Source organism: Choloepus didactylus, chromosome 24 (genome assembly GCF_015220235.1).
Source record: "Choloepus didactylus isolate mChoDid1 chromosome 24, mChoDid1.pri, whole genome shotgun sequence".
Classification (NCBI taxonomy): domain Eukaryota; kingdom Metazoa; phylum Chordata; class Mammalia; order Pilosa; family Megalonychidae; genus Choloepus; species Choloepus didactylus.
In genome coordinates this window covers 14,260,023-14,280,890 of record NC_051330.1, presented here as the reverse complement: position 1 = coordinate 14,280,890, position 20,868 = coordinate 14,260,023, and the positions used below count along the sequence as shown (strand labels likewise).

Genomic DNA, 20,868 nt, shown 5'->3' with positions numbered 1-20,868 from the left:
AAAACCTAGAGCCAGGATGGACACTGACCTGGGACCAGTTGGTGAAGACTGGCTCCTGGGGCTGCTACATGTGTCACAACAGCCGGATGTGGTGCTATTTCTTCCATGCTGAGAAATTGTGTAATGCTTTCTCTCTGGGCTTGCTTGGTGTCCTTTTGCCAGCCCAGGTATTATGCCTTGTGGAGGTAATGGGAACTCATGGCAGGATAAAAAGAAGTCATTTTTTTTTATGTGACAGGCGTCTACCAGACGTAGCTTTCCTTCACCTCTAAAGGTGAGCCAGACCATTCCACTGCTTGGTTTGGGAGCTGTATTTTCCATGGTAGATCCAGCAGTGATGGGAAGTGGTTCTTTGTAATTAATATGGCATTGGGCAAAGGGTTTATCCCCAGCTCATGGAACATGACAACATCTACGAGATGCCAACACTTAGTTTTGGAGCTTAAGTCAAAGCTATTAGTGACTATTTTTGCCAGTGATGGGCCTAAAGGCATCCCTTTTCATGTGCCCACTCCACCAGGGCAGAGAAGCCTCTGAGGCCTGAGGTGCTTTGGGCCCAGACTGCCAGTTGGTAGGGGAAGCTTGGATGGCCTGCGTGGGCAGTCTCCTAAGGACCCTCTGGCTATGCTGTGTAGGAATGAATTTAGGTAGTCTATTGGCAGTGTCTTTGAACAGTGACTCCGGTGTGGTGGGCAAAGCTTGTGTGGAAATGGGTGAGACTGCAAGCTGTTTCCAAACATGGCCACGTGGCAGCCTTTTTTGTATGAGAAAATTATTTTGTTTCCATTGGTCTGACCACCCCGCCAGCCCTTTAGCCACCACCCAAGAATCAATGAAGACTTGGAGATTGGGCAAAGCAATGAAAATTGGAGTATTTGAGACTGGGTGGCATGCTGTGGCCCTCCGGGGAGCTGTGCTGCACTCAGTAGTGTTGCCTTCAGTGAGATTCATTGACTCCCTTTCCATGTCGGATACCTGGTCCCTAAGGGATCCCTGCTTGGCTGGAGGAGGGGACAATGGGAATGCCATTGCCAGCATCTCAAGATCTCTGACCAAGGGGCTGAGCATGGGGGAAGCCACATCCTTCTGCAATTTGAAAAGGCCCCATTGTCAAGATTCACCCTCTCCTATAGGTACCATCTGCTGAGCTCCTGCTGGGAATTTTCTCTCACCCATGCCATGATAGGAATCTGTGCACAGGCTGATCAGTGGTGGCCCTGTAAGCACTTCCAGTTATAGAAGAGCCCATTAACAGCTAGGATTTGCCATGCCTATTCCAGGGACTCCAAAAGGCATATTTGGAGGTAGCCAAGGCCTCTAATTTAAAATCTGTTCTGGTGGGACAAGGAATGTGGCTTGGAAAATGGCCTATTGTGCCAATTTCTAAGACACATTGTTCCTTTGCCCTCCCCAGTGGAAACAGCAGATGTAGGTGTGATTTTGTATATGGGCTGTTATGAGAGGGAGAAATGTGGGATGTGTTACCTTCAGGATATGAATAATCCCAATAAGTATCGTGCCTGTCTTCATGCCTGAGGTGGGCTTGTGTTTGATGGCGGTGGGAATCTGGCAGCCCTTAAAGGACCAGATGATGCCCAGGAATTTGACAGCATTTGATGGCTCTTGTATTTTATGAGGTGCTATTGCCCAGCCTCATTTCTGCAAATGATGTGTGAGTGTGGTTAGGTTCTCCCGGAGACCCTTTTTAAAGTCACCCCTTTATCAGATGTCAGCTATATATTGACAGTATTATGCAGTTTTTTTAAAGACCATTTGTTAAGGTCTTGGTCATAGCAGTTAGGAAATTATTATTATTTTTTAGGTGTGGGCACCGAGTAGAACATGTTGACCAAGTCAATCACAGCAAAGCAATTGCTCCTACTCCTGTGTGTATCTTTATTAATTAGATGATGTTAGGAATAAGGCTTTGATATCAATTTGATATAATTGATGGTTAATCACCCTTCATTGGTGGAGGCTTTAAGAACTGGCCAGATGGAACTATGGTATGGGAAGATGGTAGATATAATGACTCCCTATTTGAGAAGCTCTTGATTTACAGGATGGAACTCCGCATTACCCTGTTACAGGCATCATTGTGGTGTTTAACACCTTGACTAGCAGGGGCAGTTCCACTGGGGTCCCATTTGGCATGGACCACCAAGGGATCCCAAAGATTTGATCTTATTCCAGGTGACGTGTTAAAGCATCAATGCCTAGAGCAGGGAAAAGTAAGAGATAAAAGTGCCACCATTCGGGGTAGCTTTTTAATAAGAATTGTTCCAATAATGACCATTTCTAGGCAGTCAGGGGACTGGGCCCTTGACATATAGGAGGAAGAGGGAGGGTAGAGCCATATGGCCCCTGTAGGGTGGTCACCTGATCTGATAAACTGGGATCTATGACTTGGATGTGGGTTCCCCTCATGACCTGCCAAAGCTCCATCCCATCCATGGCCTCAAGGATAGAATGAGCCAGGCAGATAAGGTTGAGCAAAGCTGCCAGGTAAGGTGGGGGTTGGAGAGGGGGAGAGCTGCCTATAAGAAAATTTTCCTTCATTCGATGTCAGAGGGACCTCAACAGGGCTGAAGGCAAACCTTGAGTCTCTTTGTCCATTGCATCATCTCAATCTTTTTAAGTAACGATCTGACCTCATGAATTGTTTGCCGGTGTGCATCTGCCTTGGAGATATTACACGCTGTAGGCGGGTGTTTGTTTGTTTGTTTGTTTGTTTGTTTGAAGTCAGTAATAGAGAGGCTCCTTGTCTTCAGAGATAACTGGCTGATTGTTTCATTTTTGGGGAATGAGAGTGTTAAGTTAGACACTATATTAAAGATTCTCAGCAACCGATCCGTCCCTTTCTCGTCTCCTTGAACAAAATCTGTAAGTAGGTTTGAATCTCCAATCAAGTAAAATTTTGAGTTTTATTTTCCTTTCACTTCACCTTGCACTTGGTGACAGAAGATTTGTGGTTTCCAGCAACAGGACTCACAGGCAACCATCCCTCTCTGTCGGGTGTACCAGTCGACCTCATGGGGGTTGGAGTTTGTTTGCACTAGCGTGATAGATAGTGGCAGGATCATCAGACACCCCCCAAAACCATGGGAGCCCAACACCCAGGCTTTGGACGACTGATAAGCTACAACACTGAGTGGGGTCCATGCACATTGCAGGGGAGTCCTAACATTTCTTAAGCAACTTAGAAACTTAGAAACTTCCTCTGGTGTCTTAGGGGGTGCTGTCATAATATGCTCAGCACCCCATGCCCCTTTTGTTTTGTCCAGTAGTTCCTTTGTCACCGCACAACTGGGGTTAGAATTTTTTTTTTAATTCAGTTTTATTGAGATATATTCACATACCGTACAGTCATCCATGGTGTACAATCAACTGTTCACAGCACCATCACAGAGTTGTGCATTCATCACCCCAATCCGTTTTTTTTCAGTTTTGTCCTTGAGAATATGTAGAACAAAGCCTGGGTGAATATGAAAAGTTGGGGAAGGTTTGTGGAAGTGAATTTTGTTTGTCATGATCAATGCTGACTAAAATTTAATAAGCTTGTTTATAATATTTTAAGAGTTTTTGTATCAAACTGTGTATTTATACAAAACTGGAGTATAATTTTCTCTCTTAAAATAATGCAGGTTGTTGGTCTGTTCTTTTTTTTTTTATTTTAAATTCAGTTTTATTGAGATATATTCACATATCATATAATCATCCATGGTGTACAATCAACTGTTCACAGTACCATCATATAGTTGTGCATTCATCACCCCAATCCATTTTTTAACATTTCTTTATACCAGAAAGAATGAAAAATAAGAATAAAAATCAGAAGTAAAAAAGAACACCCAAATCACTCCCCCCATCCCACCCTATTTTTCATTTAATTTTTTGTCCCCATTTTTCTACTCATCCATCCATACACAAGGTTAAGGGAGTGTGATTCACAAGGTTTTCACCATCACACTGTCATGGGGTTAGATTTTTACATCCCATGGGTCAGGGGACAAAGAACAATGGGAGTGGAGACAGCAGCAACATAAGGATTGCAGAACCCTGGCAGCACCATTGCTTGCGAGGTGCCGTTGTGCTTCCTGTGGAGGGGGCGCTGCTCAAGTGATAGGTGACTGTAAGCGCCAGAAGCTCGCTTCACAGACACAGTGTTGCAGTTTCCCACAGCAGTGGACCAGGCACCGGGAGGCCTACACTCTCCCTTCCAAGCCATGCCTTTAGTCCTGGCTGCCTCACTTGTGAGTCACAGCTCAAGGCAGGGGATGCCCATCTCTGGCTTGGCAGGCTCCTACGATTGGAGCCATGACAAGACCTTCTTATGTAGTCAGTGTTACTTAGTGTGGTGTCACCCGATGCCAGTCATTCCCATTTGGGGGAGCACTAGCATCCAGAAGGTTTCCCCACTTGCTGGCAGTTCCTGGGGAGGTCTCAGATCTACAGGACCGCCAATTTGGGGTGGGAAGTTTAGCCAACACATGGCAGGGGCAACATGCAGCAGTGCAAAGGAGCGCAGATGTACATCCGCAAGCCACAGACCTTCCCTGAGAGCATCAGCTGTCTGGGAGAGAGAGTTAGTAAGTAGCCAGCAGCCAGAAGACACCACCGTTCCTCATTTCTCATGGTTGTGACCAACACGCTCTGTTCACTGAAACACTTGTTCCAAATTAGTTAAGTTGGATTTTAAATCTGGGTCCGAGGGAAGTCAGGTGCAACACAGTGGGAAGCTGAGTCTACACCTTTGAACAGAGAGTTTGTTACAGGTTCCAGAGAGAGAGAGAGAGGTGCCATTAGGGGTCAACAAGAAGTAGGATCAGTTCGGGTGGCTCCACCACAGGAGAGGAGCACACAAGCAGGACAAGAGGGACCATGGGCTGGTGCCCTTATTGTGTCCAGGGATGGAGGTTAGTAGACTTCCCGCATTAGCCTAGGATTCATTAGTTTAAAGCAAATGCATGTGAAAAGGGAAAAGGACTGGGGGATCCAAGGTCAGTGGGGATGGTCAGCTTATCATTTGGGACCAGCTCTGGGTTTTGAGGGAGGTGTGTGGATAAAGTGGGTGATGGCCTCAAAGGCTGATTTGGGCTCTCAGGGCTGGAGATGTGCTTATTAACTAAGCCAAAGGTCAGTGTTGCAGTAAGCGGCTTAGCCAAAGTGAGATGGGTGCTGAAGGAGCACATACAAATTTTTATAGTTATAGCATCTTAGGACATGTGAATTGCCTAATTTCTGCTCTCTTTATGAAAAACAGTTAAATTCTACTTATTTTATATATAAACATTTCAAAATTTTCAAATTGTATATTTTATAAAAACTATATATAAAGAGTACATATATATACTTTTTTTTTTAATCATCATTTTATTGAGATATATTCACATACCACGCAGTCATACAAAACAAATTGTACTTTCGATTGTTTACAGTACCATTACATAGTTGTACATTCATCACCTAAATCAATCCCTGACACCTTCATTAGCACACACACAAAAATAACAAGAATAATAATTAGAGTGAAAAAGAGCAATTGAAGTAAAAACGAACACTGGGTACCTTTGTCTGTTTGTTTCCTTCCCCTACTTTTTTACACATCCATCCATAAACTAGACAAAGTGGAGTTTGGTCCTTATGGCATTCCCAATCCCACTGTCACCCCTCATAAGCTACATTTTTATACAACTGTCTTTGAGATTCATGGGTTCTGGGTTGTAGTTTAATAGTTTCAGGTATCCACCACCAGCTACCCCAATTCTTTAGAACCTAAAAAAGGTTGTCTAAAGTGTCCATAGGAGTGCCCACCAGAGTGATCTCTCGGCTCGTTTTGGAATCTCTCTGCCACTGAAGCTTATTTCATTTCCTTTCACATCCCCCTTTTGGTCAAGAAGATGTTCTCCATCCCACGATGCCGGGTCTACATTCCTCCCCGGGAGTCATATTCCACGTTGCCAGGGAGATTCACTTCCCTGGGTGTCTGATCCCACGTAGGGGGGAGGGCAGGGATTTCACCTTTCAAGTTGGCTTAGCCAGAGAGAGAGGGCCACATCTGAGCAACAAAGAGGCATTCAGGAGGAGACTCTTAGGCACAAATACAGGGAGGCCTAGCCTCTCCTTTGCAGCAACCGTCTTCCCAAGGGTAAAACTTATGGTAGAGGGCTCAACCCATCAAACCACCAGTCCCCTATGTCTGTGGTCATGTTAGCAACCATGGAGGTGGGGTAGGCTAATACCCCTGCATTCTCCACAGGCTCCTCAAGGGGGCACTACATCTTTTTTTTTTTTTTCTTGTTTGTCTTTTTTCTTTTTCTTTTTTTTTTTTTAACTTTCCCTTCTTTTTTAAATCAACTGTATGAAAAAAAAAGTTAAAAAGAAAACAAACATACAATAAAAGAACAGTTCAAAGAGACCATAACAAGGGAGTAAGAAAAAGACAACTAACCTAAGATAACTGCTTAACTTCCAACATGTTCCTACTTTACCCCAAGAAAGTTACATAATATAGCAACATTTCAGTGAACTTGTTCCTACTACATCCATCAGAAATTAACAGACCATAGTCATTTCTGGGCATCCCCAGAACGTTAAATAGCTTATCTGTTCTTCTTGGATTATTGTTCCCCCTTCCTTAATTGCTCTCTACTGCTAGTTCCCCTACATTCTACATTATAAACCATCTGTTTTACATTTTTCAAAGTTCACATTAGTGGTAGCATATAATATTTCTCTTTTTGTGCCTGGCTTATTTCGCTCAGCATTATGTCTTCAAGGTTCATCCATGTTGTCATATGTTTCACCAGATCGTTCCTTCTTACTGCCGCGTAGTATTCCATCGTGTGTAAATACCACATTTTATTTATCCACTCATCTGTTGAAGGACATTTGGGTTGTTTCCATCTCTTGGCAATTGTGAATAATGCTGCTATGAACATTGGCGTGCAGATATCTGTTCGTGTCACTGCTTTCCGATCTTTCGGGTATATACCGAGAAGTGCAATCGCTGGATCGAATGGTAGCTCTATATCTAGTTTTCTAAGGAACCACCAGACTGACTTCCAGAGTGGCTGAACCATTATACAGTCCCACCAACAATGAATAAGAGTTCCAATTTCTCCACATCCCCTCCAGCATTTGTAGTTTCCTGTTTGTTTAATGGCAGCCATTCTAACCGGTGTTAGATGGTATCTCATTGTGGTCTTAATTTGCATCTCTCTAATAGCTAGTGAAGCTGAACATTTTTTCATGTGTTTCTTGGCCATTTGTATTTCCTCTTCAGAGAACTGTCTTTTCATATCTTTTGCCCATTTTATAATTGGGCTGTCTGTACTATTGTCATTGAGTTGTAGGATTTCTTTGTATATGCAAGATATCAGTCTTTTGTCAGATACATGGTTTCCAAAAATTTTTTCCCATTGAGTTGGCTGCCTCTTTACCTTTTTGAGAAATTCCTTTGAGGTGCAGAAACTTCTAAGCTTGAGGAGTTCCCATTTATCTATTTTCTCTTTTGTTGCTTGTGCTTTGGGTGTAAAGTCTAGGAAGTGGCCTCCTAATACAAGGTCTTGAAGATGTTTTCCTACATTATCTTCTAGGAGTTTTATGGTACTTTCTTTTATATTGAGATCTTTGGTCCATTTTGAGTTAATTTTTGTGTAGGGGGTGAGGTAGGGGTCCTCTTTCATTCTTTTGGATATGGATATCCAACTCTCCCGGCCCCATTTGTTGAAAAGACCATTATGGCTCACTTCGGTGACTTTGGGGGCCTTATCAAAGATCAGTCGGCCATAGATCTGAGGGTCTATCTCTGAATTCTCAATTCGATTCCATTGATCTATATGTCTATCTTTGAGCCAGTACCATGCTGTTTTGGCAACTGTGGCTTTATAATAAGCTTCAAAGTCAGGGAGTGTAAGTCCTCCCACTTCGTTTTTCTTTTTTAGAGTGTCTTTAGCAATTCGAGGCATCTTCCCTTTCCAAATAAATTTGATAACTAGCTTTTCCAAGTCTGCAAAGTAGGTTGTTGGAATTTTGATTGGGATTGCATTGAATCTGTAGATGAGTTTGGGTAGAATTGACATCTTAATGACATTTAGCCTTCCTATCCATGAACATGGAATATTTTTCCATCTTTTAAGGTCCCCTTCTATTTCTTTTAGTAAAGTTATGTAGTTTTCTTTGTATAGGTCTTTTACATCTTTGGTTAAGTTTATTCCTAGGTACTTGATTTTTTTAGTTGCTATTGAAAATGGTATCTTTTTCTTGAGTGTCTCTTCAGTTTGTTCATTTCTAGCATATAGAAACATTACTGACTTGTGTGCATTAATCTTGTATCCCGCTAATTTGCTAAATTTGTTTATTAGCTCTAGTACCTGTATCGTCGATTTCTCGGGGTGTTCCAGATATAAGATCATATCATCTGCAAACAATGACAGTTTTACTTCTTCTTTTCCAATTTGGATGCCTTTTATTTCTTTGTCTTGCCGGATTGCCCTGGCTAGCACTTCCAGCACAATGTTGAATAACAGTGGTGACAGCGGGCATCCTTGTCTTGTTCCTGATCTTAGAGGGAAGACTTTCAGTCTCTCACCATTGAGTACTATGCTGGCTGTGGGTTTTTCATATATGCTCTTTATCATGTTGAGGAAGTTTCCTTCAATTCCTACCTTTTGAAGTGTTTTTATCAAAAAGGGATGTTGGATTTTGTCAAATGCTTTTTCAGCATCTATTGAGATGATCAATTGATTTTTCCCTTTTGACTTGTTAATGTGTTGTAATACATTGATTGTTTATCTTATGTTGAACCATCCTTGCATTCCTGGAATGAACCCCACTTGGTCATGGTGTATGATTTTTTTAATGTGTCTTTGGATTCGATTTGCAAGTATTTTGTTGAGGATTTTTGCATCTATATTCATTAGGGAGATTGGCCGGTAGTTTTCCTTTTTTGTAGCATCTTTGCCTGGTTTTGGTATTAGATTGATGTTAGCTTCATAAAATGAGTTAGGTAGTGTTCTATTTTCTTCAATGTTTTGAAAGAGTTTGAGTAAGATTGGTGTCAGTTGTTTCTGGAAAGTTTGGTAGAATTCCCCTGTGAAGCCATCTGGCCCTGGGCATTTATTTGTGGGAAGATTTTTGATGACTGATTGGATCTCTTTGCTTGTGATGGGTTGGTTGAGGTCTTCTATTTCTTCTCTGGTCAGTCTAGGTTGTTCATATGTTTCCAGGAAATTGTCCATTTCTTCTACATTGTCCAGTTTATTGCCATACAGTTGTTCATAATATCCTCTTATAATTTTTTTAATTTCTTCAGGATCTGCAGTTATGTCACCTTTTTCATTCATTATTTTGTTTATATGGGTCTTCTCTCTTTTTGATTTTGTCAGTCTAGCTAGGGGCTTGTCAATCTTGTTGATCTTCTCAAAGAACCAACTTTTGGTGATATTTATCTTCTCTATTGTTTTTTTGTTCTCTATGTCATTTATTTCTGCTTTAATCCTTGTTATTTCTTTTCTTGTACTTGGTTTAGGATTGGTTTGCTGTTCATTTTCTAGCTTCTTCAGTTGATCCATTAGTTCTTTGATTTTGGCTCTTTCTTCCTTTTTAATATATGCGTTTAGTGCTATAAATTTCCCCCTTAGCACTGCTTTTGCTGCATCCCATAGGTTTTGGTATGTTGTGTTCTCATTTTCATTCGTCTCTATATATTTAGCAATTTCTCTTGCTATTTCTTCTTTAACCCACTGATTGTTTAGGAGTGTGTTGTTTAACCTCCAGGTATTTGTGAATTTTCTAAGTCTCTGATGGTTATTGACTTCTAATTGTATTCCATTGTGGTCAGAGGATGTGCTTTGAATAATTTCAATCTTTTTAAATTTATTGAGGCTTGTTTTATGTCCCAGCATATGATCTATTCTGGAGAAAGTTCCGTGAGCACTAGAAAAGTATGTGTATCCTGGTGATTTGGGATGTAATGTCCTGTAGATGTCTGTTAAATCTAATTCATTTATCAGATTGTTTAGGTTTTCAATTTCCTTATTGGTCTTCTGTCTGGTTGATCTATCTATAGGAGAGAGTGATGTGTTGAAGTTTCCCACAATTATTGTGGAAACATCAATTGCTTCCTTTAGTTTTGCCAGTGTTTCTCTCATGTATTTTGTGGCACCTTGATTGGGTGCATAGACATTTACGATTGTTATTTCTTCTTGCTGAATTGCCCCTTTTATTAGTACGTAGTGGCCTTCTTTGTCTCTCAAAACATCCCTGCATTTGAAGTCTATTTTATCTGAGATTAATATTGCTACACCTGCTTTCTTTTGGCTGTAGCTTGCATGAAATATTTTTTTCCATCCTTTCACTTTCAGTTTCTTTGTGTCCCTGTGTCTAAGATGAGTCTCTTGTATGCAACATATTGATGGTTCATTTTTTTTGATCCATTCTGCGAATCTATATCTTTTAATTGGGGAGTTTAATCCATTTACATTCAACGTTAAAACCGTGAAGGCATTTCTTGAATCGGCCATTTTATCCTTTGGTTTATGTTTGCCATATTTTTCCCTCTCTCTATTAATATCCTTTATTGTACCCATACCGAATCTCTTTAGTACTGAACCTTTCTCCAAGTCTCTCTGTCCTGTCTTTGTTTCTCTGTCTGTAGGGCTCCCTTGAGTATCTCCAGTAGGGCAGGTCTCTTGTTAGCAAATTCTCTCAGCATTTCTTTGTCTGTGAAAAATTTAAGCTCTCCCTCAAATTTAAAGGAGAGCTTTGCTGGATAAAGTATTCTTGGCTGGAAATTCCTCTCACTCAGAATTTTAAATATATCGTGCCACTGCCTTCTTGCCTCCATGGTGGCTGCTGAGTAGTCACTACTTGGTCTTATGCTGTTTCCTTTGTATGTGGTGAATTGCTTTTCTCTTGCTGCTTTCAGAACTTGCTCCTTCTCTTCTATGTTTGACAGTGTGATCAGTATATGTCTTGGAGTGGGTTTTTTTGGATTTATTCTATTTGGAGTTCGCTGAGCATTTATGATTTGTGTATTTATGTTGTTTAGAAGATTTGGGAAGTTTTCCCCAACAATTTCTTTGAATACTCTTCCTAGACCTTTACCCTTTTCTTCCCCTTCTGGGACACCAATGAGTCTTATATTCGGACGTTTCATATTATCTATCATATCCCTGAGGTCCATTTCGAGTTTTTCAATTTTTTTCCCCATTCTTTCTTTTATGCTTTCATTTTCCATTCTGTCATCTTCCAGGTCACTGATTCGTTGTTGAACTTCCTCTAGTCTTGTACTATGAGTGTCCAGAATCTTTTTAATTTGGTCAACAGTTTCTTTAATTTCCATAAGATCATCCATTTTTTTATTTAGTCTTGCAATGTCTTCTTTATGCTCTTCTAGGGTCTTCTTGATTTCCTTCATATCCCATACTATGGTCTCATTGTTCATCTTTAGTTCTTTGAGTAGCTGCTCTAGGTGCTGTGTCTCTTCTGGTCTTTTGATTTGGGTGCTTGGGCTTGGGTTATCCATATCGTCTGGTTTTTTCATATGCTTTATAATTTTCTGTTGTTTTTGGCCTCGTGGCATTTGCTGAACTTGATAGGGTTCTTTTAGGGTTTGTAGACCTATTGAAGTCCTTATCTCTAATTTATCAGATCTACAGCTTCGTGGAGTACACTTTCTCTAACTAACCAGCAGGTGGCGTCCACGAGCCACCTGTTCTCCACAAGCCAGTTCTCCCCTGCTTAGCCTTTTTGGTGAGTGGGGGAGTGAGTCTTGTGGGGCCCAATTGGTGTACCAAGCTTGCGGGTGTAGTTGGTGTTGCCTGCCCTGTATGTGGGGCGTGTTTCTGGGCAGTCGGGGAGGGGGGGTGGCCCTAACAATCAAATCTCCCTGATGATCCTAGAGTTTTAAAGCTGCTGCAATAGTCTAATCCTTCAGTTCAGTCCTGCCACAGTTTGCCTCTGCCACTGACCCACAAGTCTTTGGTATTGGCGTATGGCTCCTGAGACTTGCAAGTGGGCCCCTCTTCCAGGCTGTGCACCCCGGGTCCTCTGTTGAGGGATGACTGTGCTATGTCACAGGTGAGTGCCGTCCCCCCAGGGCAGTTCTGGGCTGCTGGGCTGTGTAGGGAGGCTCCCAGTCTGCTCAAATGATGGCTGAATGGGGCTTTGTTAATTCACACTGCTCCACCTTCCCAGCTCTGGGACATTCAGCTGAGGTTGCAGGGAAGGCTAATGTCCACGCCCAGTTTTGTGGTGTGTGCCTGTTATTTGAAGCACTTCCGTCACACTGGGTTGTCTGGGGCAGCTCTGGGCTATGGGGCTGGCGATGGGCAGGAGTGTTTCCTGTCCACCAGGATGGTGGCTGTGAGCGGACACCCCCCTTTTCTTGGGAAGTTGTGTTGTTTAGTGAATTTTCTCAGCCACTGGATTATTGCCTTTTGTCTCAGAGCTCTCTTAGTTCTGCTCTTGACTTGACGTGCCCAAATTGCAATTCTTTGAAGCTTTCTGTATTGGGCTTCTTAGAGTAATTGTTTTAGAAAAAGAAAAAAGGATTTAAAAAAAAAAAAAAACGGTCCTCCTCAGAGATCTAATGGGTTATTGAAATGCTAATAGACAAAGCAACCAGGGCCATTAAGGAAAGGTCCACAGGGCAGAGAGATCAGCTTTGCTTCAGGTTTTGCATATGCGCCTCAAGGCCTGAGCTCCGCCCTTCCCCTTTCTGTGTTCACCAGAACTCCAAAAATCCTCTGCTTTTATTTTGGAGTTTTTCGTGTTGTTTTTTTTCTATGCCTGTCTCCTCTCTGCTGGGCTGGCTGCTCTCAGAGTCTCTGGTGTCTGGTCTCAGTCTATCTATGGTTGGAGTTTGAATCAGTAGAATGAGTTTCCGATAAGAGCAGCCACTGCAGTTCTCCCTTCTCCTTCCCGGAGCTGACAGCCCCTCCTCCCCCGGGACTGAGCCTGGCAGGGAGGGGCGCGGGTCCCCTGGCCGCAAAAACTTACAGATTTCGCTGATCTCAGCAGTTCCACGTTTTCATGAGTGTTGTATGAAGTATGCCCAAAGACAGATTGCTCTGTGGTGTCCAGTCCACGCAGTTCCTGGCTTTTTACCTACTTTCCTGGAGGAGTAACTAAAACTTACAGCTCACCAGTCTGCCATCTTGCCCCGCCTCTCCATATATATACTTTTAGAAGAGTATATGTGCATATGTACAAGTTTGTATAGTTTGCATATTTATTTTTTTCTTGTGTGCAATTATAATCATCCCATACATACCATTTCATGAATTTCTTCTAACATCGTATTTTACATGTTGTTCTCTTCGTAAGCATTAAACTCTTCGTAAGCATTTAAAAGATTTCATAATATTCCATCCTCTGAATATGCCATCATTTACTTAGTCATTCACCCTTATTTTAGACTTTTATGTTGATTTTAAGTTTATTGCTATTATGCATGATGTTGCAATGAATACCTTTATATAAAAAGCTTTTCTGTATTTTGAATTATTTCCTTGAGATACACTATCTGAAGTGGAATTACTGGATCACAGGGTATGAAAATCTTCAGATTCCCCTTGCATTGATTTATACTACTAGCTGCACCACTTGAATATGCCCGTTCTACTCTCTCTCTCTCTCTCTTATTTTTCAGTTGGCTATGGAATTTATTTATTTTAATTTTTATTGTTGCAACATATAACACAAAATTTCCCATTTTAACTATTTTAAGTGCAAACTTCAAGAGTATTAATTGCATTCACAATGTTGTCACTGTTGGCGGAGCTCACTTTTGCTAAGAAAGATGTTACCCGAGCTCCGTAAGCAAGAAGGAATTCAAGGATGAGCAAGGGAGAAAAGTTTATTGAGGAAAGTGAAAGTATATGCTCTAAGGGTAAGGACCCAGAGAGAAACATGCCACATGTGGTTTGGCGCAAGGGCTTTTTATCAAATCGAACAAAGGGAGGTGGGGTTTGAGACGTTGGTACACTTAGCACAGCATGACTGGTGAGTAATTATTCCAATTTAGTGTAAGTAGGCTATTGTGATTGGTTGTCTATACGTTCTTGTGACTGGTTAATAGACATGCAACCCAAGCTTTGTAAGTAAGCTATTGCAGTAGGCTGAATACACATTCAAATCAAGGATTGTGAACGGGTTATTGTGATTCATCACCATCCGTTACCAAAACGTTTTCATCACCCCAAACAGAAATTCTGTACCCATGAAGCAATAACTCATCATTCCTCCCTCCCCCTGTCTCCTGGTAATTATCTCTAACCTCCTTTCTGTCTCTTTGAATTTGCTTATTCCAGACATTTCATGTAAGTGAAATCATACAATATTTTGTACTTTTCTGTTTGACATACTTCACTCAAAACAATGATTTTAAGTTTCATCCATGTTGTTGCATGCATAAGGACTTCATTCCTTTTTATGGCTGAATAATATTCCACTGTGTATATTTACCACATTTTGTGTATCCATTCATCTGAGAATGGACACTTGGGTTGTTTCCATCTTTTTGACTATTGTGAATAATGCTGCTGTAAACACTGATGTACAAGTATCTCTTTCTCTTTTTTTAATTAAGTATTCTAATTTTTTTGTCATCCTTGCTAATTTAGGTAGGAACAAAATTAATTTGCAATCTGTTGATTCCAAATAGGAGTAATAATTTTGGTTTGATAACTAATAAATGTATGCTTTGGTAAATGATGTATTCATATATTTTTCCACTGGGATTGTCTATTTGGGATCTCTTTATATATTAAAATAACAATCCTTTCTCTGTCGTATTTGCTGCTAAAATATCCCCTGCTGGCTTGTCTGTTAATTTTTGATATTTTTCAAATACTGAAGTTTCCAAGTTTTCCATTTTTCTACCTTTAAAAATGTTCCACTTTTTTCACTCAAAAATAGTTAACTTTTCCTTTCATATTGCTTCACCACTTAAAACCAGTAAGTTCTTATCCATTCAAGGAGTTAATATTCACTTACATTACTTCTAATTTTGGTTTGTTGCCTGACTGTCTTATATTTAACTCTCTAATCCAGGATTTCCCCAACCTTTTTAATATTAGGTAAACAGATGAGTCTCCTTTTGGCTTGAAGCAGTAGGCCTGGGAGTCTTGACTATTTCAGTCCCTACCTGCCATCCGCTGCCCTCCCACCCTCCAGCACAGTGTGGTGGGATCATTATCACAAGACCTGTCAAACCCATTCATGATACATATTAGGATTGGGTTGCAAATATCTAAATCTATGTTTTTCAAGTGTAAATTGGAATCAGCTGAAAAACTTAAAACACACACACACACACAAAACCCTGATTCCTGAGTCCGCCCGCTAAGATTCTGATTTAATTGGCCAGGATTGATTTAATTAATCTCTGGATAAGAATATTTGGGAACACAGGACGATGGTGTGCTGGGGTCCTCAAGGCCACCATCAGTCTTGATGATTTTCTGGAAGGACTCACAGAACTCAGAAAATCTGGTTGTAGTTATGGTTTATTACAGCAAAAGGATACAGATTAAAATTGGCAAAGGGAAAAGGCACACAGGGCAAAGTCCAGAAGATACCATTTGTCCTCTCCAGTGGATTACTACAGACAGCACTTAATTCTCCCGCTGGTGATGTGTTATAACTTTTTCAAAGTGATGCCAACCAAGGTAGCTCACCGGAGCCTTGGGCCAGAGTTTTCTTGGGGGTCAGTCATGTTGGCATGCAGTGCCTTCATGACTCTTAGCTACTTCGTCTCCAGTCCCCCAGATGTCAGACTGATACAGCATGGCCCAAAGTCTTAGGCATACAAAAATAGGTGTTCACCGTAATTCACATTGTCAGCATAAAGTAGCTGGCATGGCCCAAGGCATCAGGCCTGCAGCAACATTGTGAGGCAGGATATTTCAAGGTCTTGGAGGTCATCTCCCAGGAGAGGGTCAAATGCCGGTGATGAAGACTTTCCTAATGTGTAGGGTTTGGACAACCCAGACCTGCTGAGTTAACCCTTTCCTGCACAGAAGGGAAGTTCTTTAAAAAAAAAAAAAAATGATTTTCCAAATAGCTACTTGAGTTTTCCGAAAACATTTATTAATAATGTTCTATACCCGACTGATTTGTGTTATTATCCCTCTTTTGTATCATAATTATACACAATACTCAGAGATATTTGAAAGGAATTTTTAACCAATGCCACACTATTTCAATTACTGTAATTTGGTCATCTGTTTTAAAAACTTGAGGCTAATACCTCTTATTTATTCATACCCAGAATATCCATTTTAAATTTTACCATTTTATCAGTTTAATCTTCCATATGACCCTATAGTAATATCTCAAGCTGAAACATTTTTTTAATTGCAATGATCACATGAATTAATCACTTGGAACATACTGTCATCTTGTATCTTATGGTTATATAGTTTATCATTCCATGTTTATATGTGTATATATTTCCTAATAAGTATTTTTATATTTATTTATAGCCAGCCACCTCACTAACCCCTCTTTGTAATCTAAGAATATTCCCATTGAATCTTGTGTTTTATTTTAATCCCTTTTTTCTACACTTTGAAAAATTTAAATATACAAATAACCAAAAATAATAAAATAGGCATGTATTCTTTATCTAGATTTAATAGATAATGTTTTACCATATGTACTTTATATTCTTTTCTTTAAAGTTTTTTTAATTAAGGAAGTTATAGATTTACAGAAAAATCATGCATGTAATACAGAGTTCCCATATATCACCATATTATTAACATCTTGCATTACTGTGGTGCATTTGTTACAATAGATGAAAGAACATTTTTATAATTGTACTATTAACTATAGTCCATGGTTTACCTTAGGACTACTGTTTGTGTTGTACAGTCCTATGGCATATTCTTTTAAATAAGACTCTTAGCTATATAGGAAAAAAAAAACTTTAAATAGGAGCTACAGCCTCATCTGTATTTCAACCCTCCATCCCACAGGTAACCTGAAGTCTGTATATATCATTCCCAAGTATGTGTAATTCATGGGCATACATCTACACATTTTGTAAAAGTGTGTATATATATATATATATTGAAATTTAGGAATCGCTTTCCAGGTTGCCTTTTCAACCAGGCTGTTCTGTTACGGTGCATTACTTCTGTAAAGCCATTCAGCTCATATTCAATTCATAAACAGGGGGATGATATCATTATAACTAGGAGATTCATATTTGATATATTTGATTTTCCTCATCTTTTTAATATTTTTTGCCAACAAATAACAGCAGCTGAATTCGAAAGAACTCTGACACAGCTGAATGTTGCATTGACAGAACAATACAAAGAAATAGAGACAATATCTACTTACCACAGTGTCATTCCTGGTTCAGTTGATTTGCTGATTGTGAGGCAAGCCCCATCTCTGTACATCCTTGCAGTTCCTTCTGCCATCTCTTTTTTTTTTAAAAAGGTATAGCTCAATATAGCTGCTCCTATAGCTCAGTATTTACTCAAGTATTTTTTTAAAGGCTAGGAATTTAATATTTTTAACCATGCTAGTTAATTTTTATCAGAATGATTATTAGTGCTCTGGTTACAAAGTTGCAAGTTCTCTAGGCCCCTTAAACTTATCTTTCTCCTTATTTTTGCCAGTTATTTCTAGTGAGCGATTTTGCAGAACAGGTTGTTTATCAGGAATGCATATCCTTTTAAAGCAAAACACTTGTAGGCAATTTGTTTACCTACTGTATCATATTCCCTAGTGTAAAATAAGCTATTATGTTTATTTATTCCCTTATTGAATGTTGCGAATTGAATCATGTTCCCCACAAAAGGCATGTTATTTAAGTCTGATTGTATTTTGATAATGATTTTTTTTTCTTTGTTGCTTAGTGGTTAGGTAATTTGGTTTTTACAGTTATTAAATTTACCTCTTGGTCTAGAATAGGATTGATCATTTTCTATAAATATTCTATGGAAACTTGAAACAAAGGCATATTTTCTGTATATAGATATTCTGTATATAGATATTCTGGATAATTAATTTCAGATAGCTCTCTTAAAAGCAAAAGATTAGAGGCCCTGTATTTAAAATATTGTTACTATTTAATAATATAAATCATATGTATTAAGGATTTGGTCATTCTTAGGCAAATCTGAGATCTGAAGTTTTGATATTTCCTCCTGTTTCTTCTCTATATTCCTGTTTAAAAGTTTGTGAAACAGTAAATGTGTTCTGGTTGTCTAAATTGTTTGAAGATTTTTAAAAAATAAACTAATTGCTAAAAATCCACTTAGGTTATTAAATGTTTACGGCCCTTGTCATTTTGATCAGTAAGGAGAAAATGCATAAGAAAATCAGGTACAAATAAGAATCTGAAAACAGTGGAAAACACTACATCAAGATGTATTCTTTTGCTTCTCGTTCACTATAATCAGGGCACCTAATTTCTGTTCTATAATTTCTGAAAATGACCTAACAATAGGTAACAATCTTTAATCAAAGATTGAGGGGCCCAAAAATACTAGAATTTATTGTCTGTGTTATCCCAATTATTTTATTTTCTGAAGAGATATATTTATATTTTTAAGGTGTCTCATCATATTTAATACCTAAACATGAAATTTCAAAAGAGGATTTAGGAAGTCCTTTGTTTTTGCTTCTGCTTCCTGACTATGAATTGACCTAAAAATACGGATTGGAAAGATTGTGAGGACACCAAACTGACTAGACAGTACCATGTGTTGTTGAAACACACATCAAAGTTTAAGCTGATTTTGTAGGATCTAGAAAGTGGAGCAAGAGACATTTCGATTTATTGTTTGGGATTCAAGAATTGAAATTTGGAAGTATGTGTAAGGTAATATAATTAATCTGTGGTAGTGAAGAAGAGTTATGTTCAGGGAGAGATTTTTTTTTCCCTATAAATGTGAGAATTACTGTCTAAACAAAATTCAAAGATATCTTTACCCATGAATTTGTTATTTACCCATTATATTGTCATTTAGGTAAAGACCATGCAAATTGATTGCATTATAGGGAATAATTATGTTATAAAAATAATGATTTATATTTTAGAAATATCCCCCTAAACCAATTTAACTTTAAAGTAATTGGTGTTAGCATAGTTTAGAAAAAGTAAGAGTAGAAAAAATATGATTATACATAAATGCCTAATAAAATAATGAATACTAGTTAGATCCTGGCTTAACAACTTTCGTTTGTGTTTTTAATTTAGAAAAGAATCCACAGAGAAATATATTTCACAGATTGTATATTCTAAAATAAAGTAATTATGAAAAAATATTCCCTGTGACAAACAGTGACTCCTTTACCAAATCTTCTGTGTCCTGTACTTTGCATGTAAAGTACGACAGTCATTTTGCATGAATAAATAAAACTAACTTTATTTTAGAATTAAATAAAATGACACAATTAAACGTTTTCACATAAACATAAAGATTACTTGACTCTAAATACTGTATTGTATTTAAATATATTTTGTGATTTTTATATGATGTAGTGATTATAGATGCAGAAAAGGGACAATCATAAAATCCATATTACTAATTTTAAGCAATAAGAAGCTGTGCCTCTATGCTTTATTTCCCATTGAAATTTCTAGAATAAATATCACATATCATATTTACTGAAAACGACAATAGAATATACATGCATTCACAGTGATTTACATTAAAAAAAATATCTTCTTTCCTTTTAGGAGTAAACATAAGAACTGTTTAGTTCTTCAAATATGGCTTTTATAAGATAAAATGTGTACTCCAAATGGCCAATGTCATTTATATACCCCCTCTCCCCTCAGTGCTCAATGCTTTGCACAGTATCGTAGACTTGAGATGCACAGTCAGTATTTCTTGGTTAGTCCTAGTTTATTGTGTGCAAGCAATTCAACTGTGAAGGTTCATCTACACCAGTTATACATTTCTTTTATATTTATCACTTGTGGAAAAAATATTGAAGATTAATTGACTAAGAATCAGATTATAGGTAAAAAAGACTCTATCACATCTAGTCTTCTATTTTTTTCTTTCTTCTTTTTTTACCATATTTTTTATTGTAGAAAATCACATATGTACATAAAAGTGATAACTTTCCAAGTGCAATTTAACAAGTAGTTAGAGAGCAAATTTAAAAGAATAGTATAGGTTACAATTCCACAGTTATTTCCTTATTATGAAATACAACAGATATACAAAAAGGTAATATCTTTCCAAGTATGATTTAACTAGTAGATATATAGGATATTTCCAAAGTGATTATGAGTTATAGTACCATAGTTTCAGTCATTTCTTTATTGTGAAATCTAACATATATATAGAAAGGTATAGCTTTCAAATTTCAATTTAACAAGTAGTTATAAAACAAATTTGAAAGTATGCTATGGGTTAGAGTTCCACCATTACAATTTTTTTTCCTGCTAACTATTCTAATACCCTAGCAACTAAGGAAAAGAAAATCATATAGAGATTCAGTATTCATAATCCTTTGTTATATTCCATCTTGTCTGTTGCTACCCCTTCCTCTAGTTTACTCACTTTCCTGATCTTGAGGGATGTCTAAACAGTGACCACCCCAACCTGTTCATGTTGAAAAGGGGTGTCAACTTTACGAGCAAAGGGGACATATCTGGTTGATGTTCTTGAAGAGTTTATTGCCTCTGGGTTTTGGGGCTTAGTTGGCATAGGGGCACTCTGAAGAATTTAAGTTTCTGACGAATAAACTTAGTGAGTGAAACTTTTATAGAGGTTGGTATTCCTATTAATTATAGTCCCTAGTAGGCATGATGTAGATATTTCCCATGTACCCTTCTGTTGTCAAATCTCTGTGCTGGTGTCATACCTTAGAAGTATATCATGC

At 38.6% G+C, this 20,868-nt stretch overlaps 1 protein-coding gene across 2 annotated transcripts in view; it reads left to right on the top strand.

Moving 5' to 3' along the window:
• The window catches only part of PACRG (parkin coregulated), a 604,662-nt gene that overhangs the window by 15,057 nt on the left and 568,737 nt on the right, over positions 1-20,868 (top strand). The window lies entirely within an intron of this gene.